We start from the raw sequence: 25,280 nt of genomic DNA on the forward strand, positions 1-25,280 counted from the left end.
AAGCCAAGACCTAGATTGACATTTTGAGGTTTTTCAATTGAAGCTAGGTTTACTACTTCAAATTTTAGAGTGGAAATCTGAGTTTTGGAGTTAGTAGTATTCTTGAATTTACCATTTAAATCATAGAGATCTTCCATCTTAATTATAGACTTTGGAACTGGGTTCTGATCTTGTTAATGGTTTTTTGCAGATCATGCTCATGTTCATCTATGGTATGTTCTTCATAAGACCCTTCTGATGTAAGGAAATTGATTATATCAGCATCATTATTAAACACTCTCCAATTTGTCACATTATCAAGAATGGATGACCTAGAAATTAACTCTATTGAAAATATATCTGGACTAAATTCTTCTAAATGTATGAGCTTGGATTCCACATTAGCAAGTAAATTAGGACTTGCATTTTACAATCTCGGAACTGAAGAAATGTTAAAAGAAGTGAAATGAGAAGTAAGATTCTGGGCTAAATATTGTTTATGTTTAAGGTGCCCAGACACACAATGAATTGTGTTTCTTACCTGTTTAACGATTATTTAAGAATCCCCATATACTTGCAAATATTTCACATTAAGGGCAATGGCTTTATACAACCCTTGAATCAATGCTTCATATTCCACGATATTGTTACTGCATTGAAATCAAGTCTGCAGGCTAACATGGTTTTTTATCTTGATGGGTTGATCAAAATACATCCTGCACCTTCACCACCTTCAAATTTGGAACCTTCAAACTAAAGAGTCCAAAATAATGAATCATCAAAAATTTATTTACTATATTTACACACTTCGAAGCATTTGTTTGTGAAAAATCCTCTATTTCAAACACTACAACATCATTCGGAAAGGGGGACCTTTGAGCATTAAGAGATCCCAAAAATGACTCGGTCTACTAACTACCAATGGTATTATTGGTGAAAGAAATAGGTTCATCAATTACCTCAAGATTAGTGACTATGTATTTCATGAACATCTGTCAGTATACTTTGATTTGGTTTGGTTTACCATTGTGTGGCAACCACATGTGAGACCAATCAGTTGCAAAGTATCCATGCAACTTTTTAGACCAATCCCTAATTAAAATTAAACCATAAAATTAGGGGATATCAGCTACTAGGATATCGATTATCTATGAAAATTTTGGATTAGAGGAAATCCTAATTGAAACTGGCGCTATTTCTCCAAGTACCTCTATTTTTTTCATCTCTAGTTGAACTATGTGTAATGTAGTTCAATTTCGTGCACACGATCCTTGGCATAATATTTGAAGAGGCTCCTGAATCAACAAGGTAATTATGGAAATTTCTATTGAAAATCTCATAAGTAAGAAGAAATGAAGGTGTATGGGAGATAGACCTATCACCTATCAGGACTGAATTTGTCGGATTTACTTTATTTGAAGAGGAGGGAGGTTTTCCCATATCATAGGCATCTTGAGTAACTACAGAAGATAGTAGAGGGGATACATGAATTGCTTTTAACTCTCTTGATAGAATATTAAGTAGTTGTTTGAGTTTAGTGAGTTCGTGTAATGAAATGTTGGCTCTCGTACTTTTCATATCTTCAACTATGTTATATTCCATTGTATCTAAAATTACCAATGTTTTGGAAGAATTTGGAGGATCTAATGGAATAGGATCAGTGTAACTATTCTTAGACTTCTTACATACTATTTTCTCCTTTAAAGGAGTAGTATTTTTTTGTTTCTGATTTGTTATAGGCATATCATGAGAGTTTTTACTTCTTGTAGTTACTGGCATAGCTTGTGCTTCTTCTTCAGTTGGAAGAATGAAATCCCACAAACCATTTAATTCAAATTCTTCTTTTGTTTTAGCTTCCTCTTCAGCTGGTGAGTCTTCTTCTATTTTTTGATCAGCTTAATCATTTGAAATAATATTTGGTAGTTGCGATGCAGAAGAAGGGTTTTATTTAAATAAGCAAAAATGTTTCTTGGGAGCAGAGGATTCTATGACCTACTTCTGATTTCAACCATTTCATTGGACATAGTTTTTAACAATTTCTATAGGCCTTCAATATTGTAAGGGTCATTTGAAGTTTTATTTTCGAAATCATCCTTAAATTTTACTTTCTTTGACTTCTTTTCATCTATCTATGATCTTTTTTCTAAATTTATAATTCTTATTTCTACAGACAATCCTTCTTTCATGTTTTCTACAAGGGTATCCTTATTAGCTCTATCTACAAAAATTGCAATATTGGAAGGAAGAGATGATATATACCATTATATTTGTACATTTACTATAGGTTCTTAGACACCGAGGATTTTGTTTAGTAACTTGTTAAATCTAGAGTTAATGTTCTTGATCCTTTCATATGAGTTTTCTTTTATGTTAGAAAGATCACTGATTAAGGATGCTATGGTCTTGCAGTCACCAAATTTTACAAGAAATACTTCTTGAAAGGTATCCCAATCTCTTATTGAACCTGTTGGGAGCGAAATATACCAAGAAATGGTAGATCCTTCGAAGGTATAAGGAAACAGTCTGATTACAAAATCTTCATGTGCAACTCCATTAAGATTCATGGCTAACATAAATTTATTTAGACGTTCATCAGCTGGAACACCATCATCAGGGTTATACATAAGCAACCATTTTTTTGTGTTTGCTGGGAGAGAATTTGGATTAGCAACCAGAGTAAAACCAGGATTTGTCCAAGGTTGAGCGGGTTAATTAGCCATATCTTGAGTCAGGGAATAGGAAGATAGTACGGTCAGTCCATAAGTAGGTATAGATGCTAAAGAACCTACTACTAGGTTAGTACTACTAGTGGCAGTACTGATTAGAGAAGTGGATAGTTGGGAAGCAGTGGCTTGAGTAGAAATGGTTGGAGAAGTGAATGAATGGAAGGGTGTTTTGAGCTTGCTGGTATCTGATTAAGATCTTGATGTGAAAACTTTTCTATTGGGTTGTGTTATATTTTTTCCCTGACTAGCCCACGTAGTTAACCGGGGGGTTAGAAGGGGGGTGGAGCCCCACCTTCGTTGTGCCAATTCCGTAGCGGTGGGAGTCACGTGCAGTTTGAGGGGTACAGGTAACCCTACTCTATGGGGTTTGGGGCAAGGCCCTAGAAAATTTTGGTTTTGGACTCGATGTTAGGTTGCGCGGACCTACCTATGGTTTTGTGCATGATTTTCACACATGGTTTTGGACACAATGGTTTTTGGTCCATGGTTTTGGACACGATATTTTTCAGTCCATGGTTTTGGATGAAATGGTTTGCGGTCCATGATATTGGATGCTTCAACATGTATAAATATGTATTGTAACATTGAAAGGAAAATAATGAAAAATCGAGATGGTAGTCTCTGTTTTGGGATCCAGGGGAAAATCTCTATGTATATGTGTTTTATGTGTTATGCTCTAGCATTGTTTGTTTTCCGTGTTTTAGAATTCATATGCAGGTAATTTCTGTACAGGGTTAAAACCTACATTTGGTATCATAGTTGTTCTGGCTTCAAAGGGACACCTTTATTACTGAGGGGTTTTGCTTGGGCCTCTGGTAGACCCTATTTAGTGTGAGATGTACAGGATCTATTATGGTAGTGAAAGAAGATGGCAAGAAGTGGAAAGATAGAGATTGAGGAATTTAATGGTCAGAGTTTTGAGTTGTGGAAACTGAAGATGGAGGATTTTTTGGTGGATAAATATCAGTGGATTTTAGTAGATATGGGTACTAAACCAACGGGAGTGTCTGATGAAGAATGGAAGAAGTTGGATCGGAAGGAAAAGAGCACAATACAATTATGTGTCTCAGATTCAGTATTGCTGAATGTATCAGGGGAAGCTATAGCAAAGGCTTTGTGGGAAAAGTTATGGACTTTGTACTAATCTAAGTCTCCAGTCAATAAACTGTTCTTACAAAAAAGATGTATAACATGAGGATGAAAGATGGAGACTTGGTGATGGAGCATCTGAATGCGTTAATACTGTGGTAAGTCAGTTATTGTTTGATGATATCGAAATTTTGGATGAAGATAATTGCATTACTTTGTTGAGTTCTCTACCAAATTCGTGGGATAGTCTGGTTATTGTAATAAGTAGTAATGCTATTGCCTTGGAGTTTGATGAAATAGTCTCATCCTTGCTAATGAAGGAGATGAGATGAAAAAATATGGAGAGCCAGAATGGTGATTCCTTGTCTGTACGAGGATGGTCCCAGAAAAGAAACAAAAATAAGTCATTGAGTGGGAGATCCACATCTAGAGGGAGATCTAAATCTCTAGGAAAACTTGTAAAGGCAGTGTGTTGGAAATGCATAAAGGAAGGGCACTACAAAAGGGACTATAAATCTAAAACTCCTGACAAAGGAAAGGGATCTGATGATGCTCCTTCTGCAGAGGAGAAAACCACCTCAGATGAAGGTGGGGATGTCTACTTGGCTTCTTTAAGTACACATGTAGATCATGAGGCATCGTTGATTGACTCAGGTGCATCCATTAACTTCACTCCCCATAGAGAGTGGTTCTGAGAGTATCAGAAATACAATAGTGGTGATGTCTTCTTAGGTGATGATAGGAAGGCTAAAATAGTTGGTCGTGTAAAAGTAAAGTTGAATTTGCAAGGTGGAAGGGTTAGAACACTTCTGAGTGTTCTACATATTCCCGTGTTGGCCAGAAATCTGATTTTTGTAAGCAAGCTGGATGATGCAGGTGTAAAAACAGTGTTTGAGAAGGATACCTGCAAGATGGTTTGGGGAGCACTAGTATTGATGTGGGGAGTTCAGATTAGAACTTTGTACAAGCTACAAGGTAGATCTGTTGTTGATAAGTGCAACAATTCTGTGGTTCTTGAAAGTGGAGCAGAAAATCTAGTGGTCTTTGGAGAGAAGAGCATGTTGTGGCATCAAAGGCTTGAACATATTGGAGAGAAGGGCCTTCGAATACTTCATGGTAAAGGTATGAGTAATAGCTCTCTGGATTTTGATTTCTATGAAAATTGTGTATATGGGAAGTAAAACCGGTTGAGTTTCCCCTCTGGTGGTGAGAGGGCAAAACAAATATTAGAGCTTGTGCACATTAATGTGTTTGGACCTGTGAAGGTTCCATCATTGGGTAAGTCTATGCACTATGTATCATTTATAGATCAATTCTCAAGGAGTACATGGATATATTTCCTTAAGAATAGATATGAAGTCTTTGACAGTTTTAAAGAATTTAATGCTCTGGTGGAAAACGAGACAGAGAAGAAGATAAAGGTTTTGAGGACTGATAACGATGGAGAGTTTTGTAGTAAGGAATTTGAAGAATTTTGTAAGAAGTGTGCTATAGCATGGTAAAAGGCTACTCCATATACACCTCAACAAAATGGATTTGTAGAAGGAATGAACAAGATGTTGATGGAAAGGGCAAGAAGCATGCTTAGTGGTGCCAAGTTAGGACAAGAATTATGGGCAGAGGTGGTGGAGACAGCACGTTACCTAGTCCACAAATCACCTTCATCATCGTTGGAGGATAAGACTCCACAAGAGGTATGGATTGGTAAGAAACCCTCTCTTTCACATCTGAGGGTATTTGGATGTGATGCATATGTACATGTTCCAAAGGAGAAACGAACCAAGTTGGATGGTAAATCTGAAAAGTGCATATTTATTGGGTATAAGGATGGTTTAAAGGGTTATAAGATTTGGAACCCAGTAACAAGGAAGGTTGTGTATAGGTGAGATGTGGTGTTCAGAGAGGTTAAAGATGTTATTGAACATGAATTCCAACCAAAGGAACCTCGGAAGATAGAGTTTGAGCTAAATGAGGAAAAATCTAACTCTATAGTAGAGGAGGAATCATAAGATGAAGAGTGATGAACTCTGGGTGTGATAAGATCAGATTGAGAAAGAAGGTGGCGAGAAAGGTATAGTCCATCTTCTTTCTATTAAAATTTTTCTTTATGTATTACTAATGATGATCCCAGAACTGTGAAGGAAGTAGTAGATTCAGAGGATGGAAAACTCTGGAAATAGGCCATGGTTGATGAACTAGCATCTTTGCACAAAAAGGAGGCTTGGGATCTGGTGGAGTTGCAGGTTTGAAGGAAACCCATTGGAAGCAAATCGGTGTTCAAGAAGAAGACAAATGTAGAAGGAAAGGTGGAGAAATACAAAACTCAGTTGGTAGCAAAAGCTTTTTCCTAGGTGCCGAGAATTAATTTTGGTGATATTTTTTCTCCTATTGCCAAGGTAACCTCTATTAGATTACCTTTATCTATTGTTGTTGCTTTTGATTTTTATGTAGAACAGATGGATTTGAAGACATCATTTCTTCATGGGGATCTAGAACATGAGATCTACATGAAGAAAGTTGAACGCTTTGCGGTGAAGGGTAAGAAAGGGTTGGTATGCAAGTTAAAGAAGTCTCTGTATGGGTTAAAATAGAAACCAAGGTGTTGGAAATAATACTGAGAGGCGGGGTGAATCAGTATTATCAATTCAACAAAACTTTTTCATTTCCATACTTAGATACATATACGCTACTTCAGTTAATAGAAATCGCGTGTATACGTGACTGTGTCTAATGCAACTAGCGTATATCCAGAATACTTATGATTCAGTTACTCCATCAAATGTTGATATTTAGTTAGTGCATTAGAACTTAATTAACCATATGAACAGTAAGCAGGTGCAGTAAAACAGAATAGATCATCACACACAAGAAGCACACATGAACACCATGATATAAGGTGGAAACCCAATGTGTGTGAAAACCACCTGCTGCAATATGTTTCTATCTTCTTTCAATTGGAAACTTCTTTTTACAATGATTCTGTATTGGTGCAGTCCTTTACCAGTATGCAGGCTACAACCTACTAAGGGCTACAACCCTCTCTCATTTTATAGACTCTCCTGGATGGGAGCTACAATCCCCTTAGCTCTTGTACTAGCCGATCCATTTACTAGTACGTAGGTGCCTGCCTACTGAATACTCCAATCTTCACTCATTCCCTAGCTACTACTGGAAGGGAGCTACCACCCCCTTCGCTCTTGTACTAGCTGATGTACTAGTACGTAGGCACTGCCCTACAATCTCCTTTCATCCTCTAGGGACACATTTCATACATTTTCAGACTGGATACTCCTGAAGCACAACACTATAATCTGAAGGCCACGTTTCATCCAATTTTCATATTGGACCCATCAATATCATTGAAGTTAAAAATCAATTAATACTAGCATTATCAATCTCTGAATCACTGAAACACTGAAACCCTGTCAACAACACAGTCACCAGAACACAGAGCAGACAACAGAACTCTACAATAACAATCAGACCCTACTGCAACTTCAAATATTATACTTCATAATGTATACGCTACTATGATGAACCAAACCTGCGTATATACACGCTTTCACCAAAGCCAACCCACGTACAAATCTATAAATATTCAATCATGACTTGTAGCTATTTCAGGCTAAGGTTATACCCAGTTCAGAACATTACATGTGTCAGTATACAGATCTAGAATGAGCATAATCAACCATGTAGAGATATTTCATTTCAAACCATTTGATCCCGATCTATCCTTAGATCTTGTTCTCCATCAACCGGTGAGATCCCTCCTTAGCTCAGATCAGGAAATGCCTCATAACCCATATCCTACATACTGGATCTCATACTATCTCAGATATTCAAGACTTTTTCCATGCACTTGCCCATTGATCTTCTTCTCCTTTTATAGTCTTAGGCGTTACTCAATACCATGGTCCAAAACCATAACAAATCAATACCATGGACCCAATACTTGGGATCAAATCTTCTGACGAGATACCATGGTCCAAAACCATAGGTTCAAGTACTGAGGACTAAATACCACGGACCAAAAGTAATTTCTTCAACATGTACACACATTTCCATGCATGAATGTGCGTGCATACACATACACGACTTTGGAATGTCTAACTCACGTGTATATGCGGATTTGTCACGATGAACCTACATATATACTTTTCTCTTCATTCTTGTAGTCTAATCATCAATTCCTTGCTACTGACCTGCTGCACTATGATCTGTCATCTGTGTGATTTTCCATCAAGGACAACACTTGTCTCATTATGCCAACAATCTTCCCCTTTGGACTTGATGGAAAGGCTAACTTGTCATACTGATAACTGTCATTTGATTTCTTTGAGCTGTCCGACATCCCATGCATTCAATCACATCTGATATCTTCTTCTGTAAATTCATGTTCTTCTACTAGTGGGTTGCCATCGAGTACAACACATGCATCATAATGCCAACAATCTCCCCCTTTGGGCTTGATGGCAACAACACCAAATCACTCTCCCCCTTTGACATCAAGGGCAAAGGGTGGACCAAGATATTTTCTTTCCTTGATAAACATTTCGCTGTCCATACTCCCCCTGAGTACCTACGAAAATCTCTGAATGAGCTCCCCTTTGTATATGCCAAGGTGTACTAATCCGTCCACGCTCCCTTTAAGTACATGTTGAAGTCTCTGCTCTACTGAAGAGTGTTGTTCATGCTCCCCCTGACTGTAAGCAAGGTCTGCAAAAAGATGTTCTACAAGAATAACATGACTCTATCATAAATGACCTTCCTATCACTAAGGACTCATACATACATCCATCTCCCAACCAAGTGGGAATTGACTCATCTACCCAACCAAGTGGGGATACATCAAGGTTTACACATGATAACACAAGAGTATAACATCATCCATCCCAGGCATAGTGGGGAAACCAACATAGGCCATTAGATGACCTTGATAATAAAAGAAATACATGACTGAAATATATCATCATCCTTCCTATGCATAGACTCGGGGGTACAAATTACATCAAAAGAGATTTCATCAAATGAGTACAATAGATAGAGACACATTATTACATCATGAGTCTTGATATGACCTTTACATCTAAATAAGACAATGATAGTCATCAGAAACTATCACACACAATGTATGATCTATTCCATAAGCATCTATCAACAACATCTAAACCAGCAATCATGTTCTCCCTCTGCACTTGTTCTAGATGTTCTCTGTCAGGCCCATAGCAAAATTTTCTCATCCAAAGTCTGGCCCACTGATTTCCAAAATATACGCGACTATATCCACGGAAACATGTGTATATATGTGGATGTCCTTCATAAAACTCACGTACAACCACTTCCAGATCAGCAACCTATAAATTTCCTATAACAAGGTATGTCTGCATATATATATCAACTCATCCTTTTCAACATCATCATAAAATCATTCCCATCATATGTGTAAAACACCATAGTCATCTCATCATCAAGATCTGCATGACCATCCATGTAACATTACACGAGAATATCCCCTATCTGAAAATAATCAATCAACATATGTGAATGTCAACCTATCATCATATCATATCTCCAACAATGCAACTCCATGTATCCAACATTGTATATAACACTATGTATCTAGAGCTCAAAACAAGACTTCTTGATATCATCAACAGCAACAATCCTTATCCACATGAGCGCCAAGAACTATAGGAAACCTGCATCATAATTATATTATATGATCTTTATGCATATGATGACAGCAGCATATGAGGAACTCATCATCAAGTAAAGAAGATGTGTATGCAAGCTTTGTACTTCTCCTTATCCTTATGAAGATCACCATGTAAACACCATATATGCATCATCAGAGAATCAACCACCAATCTGATCTAAAAATCAACTATGTAACCCCAAGAATCATATGAGATGGACAAATCATAACCATATCATAGCAAGATATATCATTTGGCCATATAAGCATCATCACCAAGGACTAATAACCATAATTCCAACAATGCATTATTCAAGACATAAACTCCCCCTGAACCTGTGACAACTGTTTATTGTCAGATCATATCAGCAAGAAGTATCATGACATCATCATCATCAAGTTAGGATAAAAAACACTTCTAAACATCTTAAGAGTATCAAGAAATTTCCACTCATCATTAGCAGATTGTAACCATTATCAAACGGAGAAAATAATAGACTGAATCATATCAGACCCTTTTTCTGAGCCTGTCCCTTCTGCATTTCCTCAGACAGACATATAGGCGACTGTATAGGGTCTAAATCGCATATATACGCGACTTCCCTTTATGAAACTTGTGTATGAGATTTAGGACACTGAAGTTTTACACTTTTAGCTCCCCCTGAGTCTGTTATGTCTGTATCTAGTTTTGTGCCACATATTTCTGATTGTACTTCCTTCTTCTTCCATATCTTCAAATGTGATGATGTTCTCTCCTTTTGGTGTGGTTCCCGTACCTTGTTCCTGCATTCCTTTGCTATATGTCCAAGCTTGTTACATGCATAACATCTCATATGTTTCATATTCCTTGTGTAGCAATCAACAACTTTGTGACCAAACATATTCCAAGAAGAAGAATATCCATTAAAGTACCTGGAATGTGATGATCTTTTTGTATGATGGTCTTGAACCACTCTTCTTCTACATCTGGCTACAACATGTCCAAGATTATGACATACATAACATTCAACATTATTCATCGGAGGAGTAAAATATTTTCTTTGAAGAATTTCTTTCCTTGGCTATTGATGGGGTTGACCTCTCATCTCGTTGTTGAGAATTTCATATTTATCATTAGATTCCCTTGTCTTACTTTGTGAACTAGATTCACCCTTAATAGATTCATGAAAACAAAGACCAATTTTGATGGCCAGAGAACTTTGACTACTAAGAATATCATCCAAGATCTTAGTACTATCTTGAAATCGTAAGAGCTTATCCTTTTATTCTAAAATTTCTTTTAGAATATTTACCTCAACCTCGAGATGCTCTCCCTTTTCAAGACACTGCTTCTTCATTTTTTCTTGAACATTTCTTCCTTCTTCCAACTGATGTCTTAGATCAAGAACTTCATTTTCTTGTTTTTCATGAGCTTGGAGTAGTTATTTATTCTGCTTCTTTGATTCTTCAAGATCTTCCTTTAGTGAGAGGATCATAGCTTCAAGCCATTCATAGTAACTGGATCTATCTATGAGTTTCTTGATTGTTGCGCTTCTTTCATTTACTTCATTTCTTAATGATGTTACTTCATCCTGCAACTTTTGATATTTTTCCTTGAATAGCTTCCTTACCTTGTTACCTTCCTCTAGTTGAGCTTTTAGTCTGGTAGCTACTTCCTTGAAGGCACATTCTCTTTTTTTCAATAGATCTTGTTGATCTCTAATTTTGCCTGTTATCCTTTTAAATTCTGCCTCTATTAGATATCATTCTTGCTCACCCATAAGAGAAAATTCAGTTGTTTCGCTATCACTTTCATCATCTTCACAAGGATGGATAAATGTATCACCAGAGGATAAAAATTTAATACCTGATAGATGTTGTTCATCTTCATTCTCAAGTGATTCTGAATCTAAAGTGATTCTTCCACATAATCCCTAATTGCTGCTCCCACTGTCATAGTTCTTTTGAGATGTCTTCTTCTTATTGGGTGCTTTCTTCTTAAGCTTCTTTCCCATTGTTCCACGGATCTGCTTCAAGCGATCAAGCTTCTATCAAAGGACCTTCTCCGATACCAATTGTTGGAAATAATACTGAGAGGGGGGGTGAATCGGTATTATCAATTCAACAAAACTTTTTCAATTCCATACTCAGATACATATACGCTACTTCAGTTAAAAGAACCTGCGTGTATACACGACTGTGTCTAATGCAACTAACGTATATCCAAAATACTTATGATTTAGTTACTCCATTAAATGTTGATATTTAGTTAGTGCATCAAAACTTAATTAACCATATGAACGGTAAGCAGGTGCAGTAAAACAGAACAGATAATCACACAAAAGAAGCACACATGAACACCATGATATAAGATTGAAACCCAATGTGGGTGAAGACCACCTGCTGCAATATGTATCTATCTTCTTTCAATTAGAAATTTCTTTTTACAATGATTCTGTATTGGTGCATTCCTTTACCAATACGCAGGCTACAACCTATATAGGGCTACAACCCTCTATCGTTTTCCAGACTCTCCGAGATGGGAGCTACAACCCCCTTAGCTCTTGTACTAGCCGATCCATTTACTAGTACATAGGTGCTTTCCTACTGAATGCTCCAATCTTCACTCGTTCTCCAGCTGTTACTGGAAGGGAGCTACCACCCCCTTAGCTCTTGTACTAGCTGATGTACTAGTACGTAGGCGCTGGCCTACAATCTCCTTTCATCCTCCAGGGACCACATTTCGTACATTTTCAGACTAGATACTCCTGAAGCACAACACTATAATCTGAAGGCCATGTTTCATCCAATTTTCATGCTAGACCATCAATATCATTGAAGCTAAAAATCAATCAATACTAGCATTATCAATCTCTGAATCACTGAAACACTGAAACCCTGTCAACAACACAATCACCAGAACATAGAGCAGACAACAGAACTCTACAATAACAATCAAACCCAACTGCAGCTTCAAATATTATACTTCATAAGGTATATGCTACTATGATGAACCAAACCTGCGTACATACGCATTTTCACCAAAGCTAATCCACGTACATATCTATAAATATTCAATCATGACTTGCAGCTATTTCAGGCTTAAGTTATACCCAGTTCATAACATTACATGCGCCAGTATAAAGATCTAGAATGAGCATAATCAACCATGTAGAAATAGTTCATTTCAAACCATTTGATCCCAATCTATCCTTAGATCTTGTTCTCCATCCACCAGTGAGATCCCTCCATAGCTCAGATCAAGCAATGCATCATAACCCATATCCTACATACTGGATCTCATACTACATCAGATATTCAAGACTTTTTCCATGCACTTGCCTAATGATCTTCTTCTCCTTTTATAGTCTTATGCCTTACTCAATACCATGGTCCAAAACCATAGGTTCAAGTACCAAGGACTAAGTACCATGGACCAAAAGTAAGTTCTTCCACATGTATGTGCCTTTTCATGCATAGATGTGTGCATACACATACACAACTTTGGAATGTCTAACTCGCGTGTATACTCGGCTTTGTCACGATGAACCTGCGTATATACTTTTATCTTCATTCTTGTAGTCTCATCATCAATTCCTTGCTACTGACCTGCTGCACTATGATCTATCATCTGTGTGATTTTCCATCAAGGACAACACTTGTCTCATAATGCCAACAATCTCCTCCTTTGGACTTGATGGCAAAGCTAACTTGTCATACTGATAACTGTCATTTGATTTCTTTGAGCTGTCAGGCATCCCATGCATTCAGTCACATCTGATATCTTCTTCTATATATTCATGTTCTTCTACTAGTGGGTTGCCATTAAGTACAACACATCCATCATAATGCCAACACAGGGAACTGGTATCAGAAATTTTATACATTTATAAGGGGACTTGGTTTCACTAGAAGCGAAGAAAATCACTGTGTGTATTTTAAATTAATTGCTGACCGTGTTATTTATCTAGTCTTTTATGTGGATGATATGTTGCTGGTTGTAAATGAAAAAGAAATTATCCAAGATTTGAAGACCCATTTGTCCTCCAGATTCGACATGAAAGATCGTGGTACTGCAAACTATATTTTGGGCACGGAAATTGAAAGAGATCAGACAAACAGGAAGCTCTGGTTAAACCAGAGCAAGTATGTCGAGACAATATTGCAAGGGTTTAATATGCAAGATAGTAAACCGGTGCAGGTTCCTATTCCTGTAGGTGTAAAGTTATCTACTGAATAGTGTCCCAAGACACAATAAGAGGAAGAGGACATGTCCCATGTTCCATATTCAAGTGTAGTCGGTAGCCTGATTTATGTGATGGTCTGTACTAGACAAGACATTACACATGCAGTGGGAGTATTGAGCAAGTTTATGTCAAAACTAGGGAATGATCACTGGACTACACTGAAGCGGATTTTCAATTATTTCTGTGGAACTAGTGATTATGGTTTGTGCTACCAAGGAAGACTAGGATTGGACAAAGTGTTGGATATTCATGGATTTGTTGATGTAGACTGGGTTGGAGATCTGGATCAAAGAATATCTACAAGTGGGTATGTGTTTAAACTATTTGGAGGTGCAATCAGTTGGATGAGTAAGAAACAATCTATGGTGACACTATCAACTACAGAGGCATAATACATGGCAGCCACTCATGCAAACAAGGAAGTAGTTTGGTTTCAGCAATTGTGTTAAAATATGGGGTTAGTACAACGATCTATAAGGATAGGCTGTGACAGCCAAAGAGAAATTTTCGTATCAAAGAACCCTGCATATCATTTAAATACAAAGCACATTGATGTTTAGTATCACTTTGTGACAGATATGATAGAAGACAAAAAGGTGTTGCTAGTAAAGGTGGACACTTTGAAGAATACTGTAGATGCATTGACAAAATCTGTGAGCTCTAAGAAGTTCTCTTGGTCTAGAGAAACAATGGGCATTGCAGGGGTAGATAAATGACTAAGCTCTCTTGTGGCCTGCTGTGGAAAGAAAACAACAAGTGGTAGAATGTTGGGTTGTGTTATATTCTTTCCCTTACTAGCCCACGTAGTTAACTGGGGGATTAGAAGGGGGGAGGAGCCCCGCCTTCGTTGCGCCAATTGCATAGCGTGGGGAGTCACAGGGGGTTTGAGGGGTGTAGGTAACCCCACTCTATGGGGTTCGGGGCAGCGACCCGCAAAACTTTGTTTTTTGACCCTATGTTAGGTTCGACGGACCTACCTATGGTTTTGTGCATGATTTTCACACATGGTTTTCGATGCAATGGTTTTTGGTCCATGGTTTTGGACATGACGGTCTTCGGTCCATGGTTTTGAACGTGATGGTTTTTGGTCCATGGTATTGGATGCTTAAGCATGTATAAATATGTATTCTAACATTGAAAGGAACATAATGAAAAATCAAGTTGGTAGTCCTGGTTTTAGGATCTGGGGGAAAATCTCTGTGTATATGAGTTTTATCTGTTATGCTCTCACATTGTTTATTTTCTGTCTTTTAGAATTCGTATGCAGGTAATTTTTGTACAGGATTAAAACCTACATTTCCTACAGCGTGGAGGGATGGGAAACTCAAAAGGAGTTACTCCAACCTGTTCACTTTTCAATCTAGTTAATACACCAGTTTCTCATAATAAGGAAGTAACACTTTCTTCAAAAGCTTTGGGCCTCTCTAGTTTCTCAGCATAAATGGATATCTATTCCAATATCTGTATCAAAGAATGAACTTCGGGACACTCGTGAGTATAATATTGAGAATATGGTTGTCTTACTACTTCAGGAGATGCGGGAGATGTTTCTACAACTTCAGATTTCTGATTCAGAGATTTTGAATGAGATCTAGAAGGTGTAGAAATGGTGGATGGGTTTTGACTCTCATGAATGTTTTTCAATTGATCTTTAGGTTTATATGCCATTTATAGTTAGATACCCTCCTAGCATCAAAATTTTGAAGCCTTAGATTTATTTTTCTCCAACATCGGGGATAACCACCTGGTCCAGACCTTAAGACAAATCCTTTTCTGTTAAAATTGGTGGCTTCGACTCTTGATGATGGGACCAGCTTCCTAGTATGGGTTTTAAAATGAGAATGGGTCGTTTACAAGTGATTTCAATAGAATAATGATAACTTAAATGACCTATTCTATCATGCAAATCTCTAGCTAACTTAATCTAATATAAACCCAGGTACTTTTGTGTAATATGCAATCTACAAAGATATCTTCTCGACATGTGATAATAAAGATCAATCATGCATAAAATAGAGATGATAACGTGTAAAGATAATTTCTTTGACTAAATAGTTAGTCAACGAAATGTATAAACTATATCGCATATGTGATGATATATGTATACGAAAATAAACAATCTTAGCTAGGCATCATATTCACCAAATTTCACCAAAGGATTCACAAACATACAATAGTGCATTCTTTGCAAATATTTTTGATAAAATTCTAGACCCTTCTATAAATGCATGAGAAGGGTATAAATACTATTCTAACTAGTGTTTAAAAATAGATTATACAAAAATTTGAGGAGGTTTCAAACAACCTTCCTCCTAACTAGTTAACTAACTCAAAAAATAAAAAGTGACTTGATGACTAGAGGCTATGATGATGATTTGCTATCTGTCAGCTTGTCTTTCAAATCGCATATATCAGTCATTGGTTTGACTTGAGGAGGTGCCACAAACTGTGTTTTGACTTGTCCTGTGAAAATTTCATCTGTGAGAGGTGGCATTATCCACTGAGTTGAATGGAGTGAGAATCTAACGGTCATGATTTGACTATGTGGTTTGGTGAGGTATTGCCAATATGACTCCCAATTAGTATTTGCTAACTTATCGATTGATTTCCTTTGAGATTTCTCTCTTTCCTTCCATCTGTTATGCAAGTCATTTAGATCGGGCAGTTCCTTCAGATTATCTTCTTTCACCAAGTTGGTGGCAAACAAAGTGTGGTTGATTGCCTTTACTATGTTCTTTGACACCCTGGCTACTCTTTCCACTGCTAGTTCAGCTTGTTTGATCCTTGCATCCCAATCTATGAAAAGAATGTCCTTGTGTGTCTCCTCAATCTTAGGAAGATTAGATTTCCTTCCATCTTTTGTTTCTTTACATTTGATGAACTCTAATATTCTTATCTTTATATTAGTAAAGTCTGTTCTCTGAGAAATCGCTTTATCCATTAGTTGGCCACTAGTGATTAGATAAGGAGCGATCTGTGACATCTTTTGGCAAAATTGTTCTTCCTATCTTAATAAGAGAGAATTTAGCTCTAGCACCTCTTTGACGAATTCCTCGACAGCAGGAACATCCTTATACCTTTCCATGGATTGCTGCAAGTCGTGGAGATTAGATATTTTTGGCCGATATGTCTGCTTTGTGGCTTATCTCCAGCACCTACATGCTTTGTCGTAATTGGGCCAGCTGCTCAGCGGTCTGCTTGTTCAAACTTGCCTTCTCTGTTTTGAGCTGCTGCTCAAGTTGTGCAATATTCTCTTCCTTTTCCTTCAACAAAACAAATATCTCAACAGCTTTGTCCATGGTGGCAGTGGCATACGCTCCTGTAAAATGTGACAATCTAGTTAAGTTTTCAACCGGGTTAAGTTTTCAAACTATGTCCATTATCTCATTCTGAGGTGGGAGTTCAGGTGTTTCTATCCTTCTCCTTTTCCTCTATCTCCTTACTACATCCTTGTGCAGCAGGTTGTAGAACACATCAAGAGGAGGTATTTCAGTTACCTTCAAGACAATTTCTGATGTGGGCGGAGTGGGGATGATTTCGGTCTATTGAGACATTATCTCTTGCTCACCCATTGGTTCAGACTCTGTATTTTTGTAAACGTGCAGAGGAGTTTGATACTCCATAGTTTCCTGGGTATCCATAGTCTTGGGAGTGTCTTGTATTTTCTTATTGAATTGATCTCACTCCTACTCCAAACTACTTCTTTTGATCTCTGGACTAATATCTTTAGGCAAGATTCTTATGCTCTTCTTTTCAGCTCACTTCCTACTAGATTCTCTTGTATTCTCGGTGTCTTTGACCTTCCTTGTATCCAATGCTTTCTCTGTATCTACTTGAGACTCTATGCAAGAATTAGGTCCCTCGTTGTTGACAGTCACACTAGGCATAGGCTTGTCCTGAATTTTTAACAAATGTAGTGGGATTAGCTCGAGGCTTTTGTTTCTAAACTCTTGAAAGCTTTCAAAATCATCAGGACTTAGATTTCTTCTTGTCGATTCAAAAGATTGTTCAAAGGATTGAGCCGACTGTAAAAGGTCTTCAAAATAATTAGCCTCATGGTTATAAGACCTGATCTTTACTACAGTAGTGATGTTATATGCTATCTTTTTTGGATCAACTTCCCTTTTGGGAAAATTGTGGAGCCTGAGACTTTTTGGGCTTACTGAATCCTTTATTGCGTGGTTAAAATTTGGTAGTGAAAAGGAATTGCACCTCATAGTAGAAGATGGCCATAGTAAGCTTTTTCTTTCTTTCAACAATTTGTTCAACATTTTCCCACTGTCTCATGAGCTATTTCTCTTGCTAATAATTTATGAGAGACATACAAAGGGAGGACATGTGGGTCTACGGTACTACCAAAAACCCTAATGTATGTGAACCATTCTTCAATAAAATACTTTCTGACAACAAGAAGGTCTCTAGCGGCTTCTTTGGAAAATGTGGGGGCTTTCTTATTGAAAATTAACAGATGCAATGGAAAAATAAAATCATGGCATGTTTTGTAACAATGGGGTATATAATGAGATTCCCAAATTTTTTTATTGCTAATATGGATAGGGTAGGGGTCCTGCAAGGTCCATTTCCAACCAATGATTGGAAATTTAGTGTAGAAATAGATGGCATCCGTAATGTAGGCACTAAAATATAATGGAAGAGGGTCCTCTTGAGAGGAGGATCTTTTCTATCGATATTCAGTGATGACAGTGGCTATGTTATCAAATAGGATGGTGGCCTAATTCATAATATGGGAATTTTTCACAGGCATCAATCAAAGGAGTCCATTCTATGGAAAACTTAGCATTATTAAGTAAATTGTATAGTCTACATAACATAACAACTACATAGTTATAGGGGTTTTCCTAAGACGCTATAGGATACATACCCATTTTATCAAATTTGAACTTGCTCTGCAATACCCTCCAACCCTGGATCATCTTGAAATGTTCTTCGTTATTCTTTTTGAAGCTGGACACATATGTTTATCATATATATACTAAGGGTCATCTATATGCTACATCTTCTTCAAGTCTTCCGCTTTGAATGACCCCACCTTATCATATGAGTGTATGGGAGGATTTTTACTCTCGTTCCTATTCTATGAATGAAAGAATAGAAGACATCCTTGAATTAGAGTCTCGAAGGTTTCGTTGATTCAGCTGTTCGTTTTGTGACAATAATCTTGGGATGCTGAACCTCAAGCATATTGTATATGACCTCCCAAGTTGTTTCTCCCCCATCAATGCTGTAGACCGTATCAAATAATATAAGAGACATTTCTGATAGCTCAAACTTTCTGATGCTCTGTTTTTTTTGTTTCTGCATCACCTTCCGCAATGACATATATTTTGTAGCTTTCCATAAATGGACGAGATATATCAGCGCAAACAATATTTGGAAATTAAGGCTAAAATCTTTGTCAAATGAATTTGAATCATGGGAGGATTTCAAATGAGATACTCAACATTAATTACCAATAACTTGGAAAATCATTACCTATCCTTGGGTAGCTAAACATAAATTATCCTATCAAATTGTTCATTATTATATTAAGACACAGTTACATCCCATGCTTGTTGCTTTATTCGTGCATCGTGGTTTTTAAAACGATGTTATATAGTGTTGTCTGCTGATAATGAAAAATGCGATTGTGAATTCTTAAGGTGTTTTGGTCGGTATGTCGCAACAAGAGGTTTGATCACATATCGCAATTTCTTTAAGATTTTTATGATCATCACATGAAAAAATGTGATTTTTGATTTGCGATGAGGATCCTAAACTTGGGCTGTTCTAAGAGTTTTCAAGAAAAAATTTTAGAGTTAGGATTTATCTTCCAAAAACTATTTTTTTTTAAGGAGGTTCCCCATTTATATTTCTAATATTGGTTATTACTACATATAAATGTCGGGGTTGTTTCATAGTACAACAAGATATTACAGTGGTATCACAACATGATTTTGTCTAGTTGTGGGTTAAAATCAAAGTTGTTGTAATGTTCCTAAAGGATAATAGAGAAAAAATTGGGGGTTAAAACTTTTAATCTATTTTCTGGAGAATAATTGTTGCAGTTGATTTCTCAAAGCGTTGAAGAGAAAATATTGGATTGAGTAATATTGGTTTGCAAGGCTGAAACTAATCATCTTGTTGAGAAAAAAATATTTTATTACGTTGAAATTATTTTACTACATTGAATTTATTTTACTACGCCAATATTATTTTGTTGGACCGAAATTATCTTTTTGAATCAAGATTATTTTACTATGCCAATTTTATCCTGCCAAGCAAAATTTATCTTATCATGCCAAATTTCTCTTGTTGGGTTGAATTATTTTATACTAGTTGAATTTATTGGTGAAGAGTTCTTCCTTGTTATTATTAATAAATTTGGTTGTGTTTCCTATTGTGGAATTTTTCAATAAAAATTGTGATTCATCGGATGTTTAATTTTTTGTTGTAATTTATTAAAATTACGACAAAATTACTTCTCAATATATTTTGAGGAATTTTTTAAATTTTTTGGGACTGACAAACTCACACTAAATTGGGGATATCTGGAGCACCTAAAATATGACAAATATTTTTATGTGCTTTCCTGGGTTTTATGATAGGAGTTTGTGGTTAAAATTTCAAAGTTTTCTAGGTAGTATTCATGTTGTAAATCAACATTCCTTCAAAATTTCATTTTGTTGGTAAATAGGGTAATTCACACCACTTGGTGGGCTTGATCTCGGCTTGGTGTGAAGCCAAACCAATTCTCAGTTTTATGATATTGGTGTGACGAGCTCCACGATAAATTTGAAAAAAAAAATTGAGCAGTTTTGAGGGTACAAACATTAGTGTTCTTCAATAGCAACAACATTTGTTTTGGGTAGTGCATGCTACCTGTTTCGGCCATTTCTAGCACTCGGGTCTATTTCATTTAACTTGGGTTTTTCATGCATGCAATGTGGTATCGAATTCATTTGATAATTGTAATTCTCTCAAGCATTTTCTTCTTATAATTATTTATGTTGAGAGTGTTTCCACTTTATTTGCGAAGTGTTTGACAAAAGTACTACTTGCTAACTATTTGTTAAAATTTCTCATTGAAATTTTTAAATTTTTGCTGAGTTAGTAAGAGAGTATGGTGATTCTAAATGAGGTGTTCATATTATATTTAGACTTATTTGTAATTTTTGAGTGTGACTTATGTGGGATGAGTATATCTTTATGTGGGAGGTCTATGTATTGAGTTAACCAGTCACTATTTGTACTTCTTGATGTACCTATCATCATTAAGATATGGACAAGTTCAGAGAACTCCCGAATAAATTGAAAATATTGAATAATATAGAATATGCAATATTGGACCAAAAAACCAAGCAAAACAACAAACCATTGAAAAGAGAGTTTCATGCCCTTCTTTAGCAAGAGTGGGTCCACGACATGCAAATGGGATGAAAATAAGATACAAACTCTTTACGCTTGGGACATTTTTAAAACACATGAGGGTCACAAGGAAATTCCTTTTCAAACTAGATAAATTGGATGCACTCCTTTTCAAGGTGAACTAATTATAAGGGAAGATTTTTTTTTTCAGTTCTAAAACAACTATGCTTACTCTCATACAACATAAGTTCTTGGAGGAACATTATGAAGCGATTGAATTCTAGTTTCTTCTTGTCTCAATAGCATCATGAGACTAACTCCACCTATACCTCCTTATAACGATGATGTTATGAGGATAGTTTTCATACTGATAGTGGATACCTTTTAGGATCTAGATAACAATGAGGGAGATATATTTGGGAAGAGGCAAGGATTCTGTAAGTCATGTCCTTAGTTAGATATTATGACCTAATTTTTGAGATAGTGTCTAATGATTTGATCCTGCAGATGTTTCAGTGCTTCTTCAACATTACAAAACATCATCCTTACATGGTTACAACACATATGTTGCCAATTTTATCTTCATGCATGGGAGGATGTGATTCCATTTGTAGGGAGTTAGAGTCTATATTGTTGGCCATTTGGAGGGAGAAATAATTTGTTTGACCTACTACTATAAACTAGCCAAAGGTTGGCTGAGTAAAACATTGGGCTATTGAGGAGACGGTTGACTCAAGAGGAACTATGGTGGATTTGTGGTAACCAAACATGAAACAAGAATGAGATGAGGAGAAAGGGTCTTTGCTTCATTTCCAAGGAACCTTGGGGACCTAAATACTCATGCAAAAGTGACACTCAGGAGATGACAGGGGTAGAGCAGGAGGAGATTCCTTCTAACTTTAAATATGGGGATTATTCTTTGGACGAGTCCATGGGTTCATCCGAGGATGCCTCTAAGGAGAATAAGTAGTCAGGTGGGTTTATTCACAATAGGAAATATTTATATTCTATTGTGTACAGTGATCTACCAGTGGACCCTATGGGATATAGTCAGCGTGATGAGTCACTAGTGACAATTTAGCATGAGCTGCATATGGTGGAGCATGAGTCAGTTAAGGAGGATGTTATACACAATATGCATGATGAGCCTTTTGTGAAGATGTAGTTGGAGTTTCATGTCGAGCCCATGATAGAGGAGTATAAGTAACCATTTTTTGGACTAGTCATTGATGAGGAGCAGACATATGCACAAGCATCTAGCATAATTGTCTCACTTTTAGTTGGTAGCCATCACGAGAAGATTGAGCATTTCAGGACAAATCTTATGGCACTGAAGTTGAAGATCCACATTGTCAAAGGAAACATCTTGCAACAAAACAATAAAATTGAGGAGCTTATAAGTGTGCATGTTGAGTCAGCATATAGGTTGTATAATGTTGAGCGGCAACTGAGGGTCCTAGCAAGGCAGTAAGAGGATTACACATGGAAGTTTTAGAGGAGCCCATGTGTTTAATCCTTCCTGCGGGTTAAATTGGTGTGAGATCATGAGTTGGTATCCTATTGATGGAGATGTTTTTTTATTCGAGGACATAACGTTGAGAGAGTCCTTAGGTGTGAGGGATATTTCATGTCTTTTTTGGCAGTGGGATGCAAACCATCAACTTATTAGCATTCCAACACAATGTCAACATAGTGGGATTGGCCTCTCTTTATGTGAGGGGTTGAACTGGAGAGACGTGATGAGTTGATATTCTACTAGTGGAGTAGCATCTATGGTCAAAGACATGGCATAACTCCAGCCATGGGGGATGGATGAGGATGATTGGTTATTGTGGTTTTTGGATCAAAGTGGATCCATGGATGATAGATTGAGTCAGTGGTTTATTTTGGATTCAGGTATTGAGGGACCATTCATTATTGGTTATCTTGGCAGAATGTCATGGTACAATGGTTCATTTTGGATCTTGCTATCAGTTTACAGATGCGTTTATAGCGGAGAGTTAGAGATTGCTTAAGGGAAAGCAATCTCAGGGTGGGAGGATTTGTCATTGCCCATTTTTATTTTCCTATATAGTCCAACCAAGATGGGTTTCGTAGGTATGTGATGGGCAAGTCGCAAGAGCAAGATTATGCCATCAAGGGTCTTAGAGGAGTTTTGATGGATTTTTATGGGATCTCATGATAATCGCCTGACATTGTAACTACCATGGTGAAAATTCTATGTAATGATGTATATAAAGGAAAAATAAGACCAAGGGAAAGGGACACATATTCAAAGCTGAATATTGGGAAAATAGTTCCTAGTGGGTACCACTGGATGTGTGTTTTGGCTAAGAAAAATTGGCAATGGCTAAGGAAAAGGAATTGGAAGGAAAAAAGTGATTTTTGTCACATTTATCTATGAAAATAAAAGAAAATAGGATAAAAGGAAGGTAAAAGGTCATAGGTTTCATGTGACGAGGAAAATAAAGAAATTAAATGCCTCATTAATAAAAATGCTTTTGAGGATTAATTGGCAAGTTTCTTAGCGTTAGGATTTCTCAGTGTTAAGCTTTTGTCATTTCAAGTTTGGAGCTCTTTCATTATTCTCACTATCTGTCACTCTTGGTAACTTAGATTTTCTTTGAGCACTCTAGTATGGAGAAAATGAAAGGGACAGAAAGGAAAGGAAAGGAAAAGCAAGCAAGGATCAAGGAAAGCAAAGATGGATCAAGTAGCTTCAATATGAACACTTGCATGTAACCTTTTGCATGTGTGATTTCCTAGCTGGTTTGGACATGCATGGCTCTGCATGTTAGTGTATGGTTCTCTTTTTTCAGTGGCATGGTTCTGTCAAGTTATGAAAGTGGATTTTTTCCTAGCCTAGCCTTTTTTCTGATGCCATGGTAGCTTGAGATGTTTATTTTGGTTTTAGAGCTTTTGTTTGCTGGATGGATTTCAAAATCTAGGGAAGAGGTGGTCTCAAGATCCATTCCCAAAGACATAGGAATCCATTGACCAGTTTCTACGGGATACACGGTAAATCTTGACGATAAAGTCTCAATTGAGGGCTTAGTGATCCAAGTTTGGATTGCAGTAAAGCATGAGATACTAGTCATGGTTTAGGGGTACTGATCCAGTTCGGATTGTAGTAAAGCCCAAGAGACAAGGAGACGGAAAATTATTCAAGGATAGTGATGGATTGTGTATGGCATTCCAAGTTCTGTTCAGTTGTGATCAGAGCATTGTTTTGGTGTGATCCTGGTTTGGTGAAGGTGGAGGTGGTTAACCTATGGATTCCTTTGGTTGTTCTTGGATTGATTATTCTATGAGATCCCATATTCATGCTTGGAATATGGCAAGGGGGTGACTAGTTGAAAGAGAGATTTGGTTCATCCATGTCTACGATCGGGTGGTACGTGCAAGTATCGAACCTGGTCAGATTTTCCTACAATTAATAAAAGCTAAGTTCTCTTACTTTTTCACTGATTTGTATGTGGATTTAATGGTTGTCATATATCTAATATTTATATGGTTTTATGTTGGTGATTAGCATGGTTGAATGACTAGTTTATGTCATGGTTATTTCATACATTTACTTGTAAGTGTTAAAGGCATGGATGCAATACCCAATTGATGGTGTACCAGTTCAATGGAGAAGGATGTGATCCTTCTCGTTATGTTTCATTAATTGTTTCTTGCATTTATGCTTCATCTGTATCGTAGACCTCTATGTTGAATTGATGCCAAGTGTTTGATAGAATGTCAGTCCTGATTTGGGATGCTGAAGCCTTGTCTCGAGGGTTACTTTTTATTGATCATCATTCTTTTCATGTTTTTAATGAATTTTGGAAGTTACAACAAGTTGTGAGTAGGGGCCTAGATTTTGGGCTCGAAATGTGGCTTAATTCCCGGGGTTGCTAGCACAGAACTAGTAATTTGGGTCCACAATCATTGGAAGGTAGGCTTGTGAGAGTGACTTTGGGGTTTTGGTCACTCCCTTGCTCATAGCATGAGAGCGACTATGGCCTAAGAGTTTCAAAATACCGTGGGACCAAGGGACAGACAATATGAGTGGCTGACTGTTGGGTTGTGTTGTATTCTTTCAATGACTAGCCACCCTAGTTAACCAGGGGGTTGGGGGGGCGGGGGGTGAAACACCCCATTTGTTGCATCGATTGCACAATAGGGGCTCACAAGGATGTGGCAGCCCCTATC

Source organism: Pinus tabuliformis, chromosome X (assembly GCF_031772625.1).
Source record: "Pinus tabuliformis cultivar Carrire ecotype Pingquan chromosome X, CPIR1, whole genome shotgun sequence".
NCBI lineage: Eukaryota > Viridiplantae > Streptophyta > Pinopsida > Pinales > Pinaceae > Pinus > Pinus tabuliformis.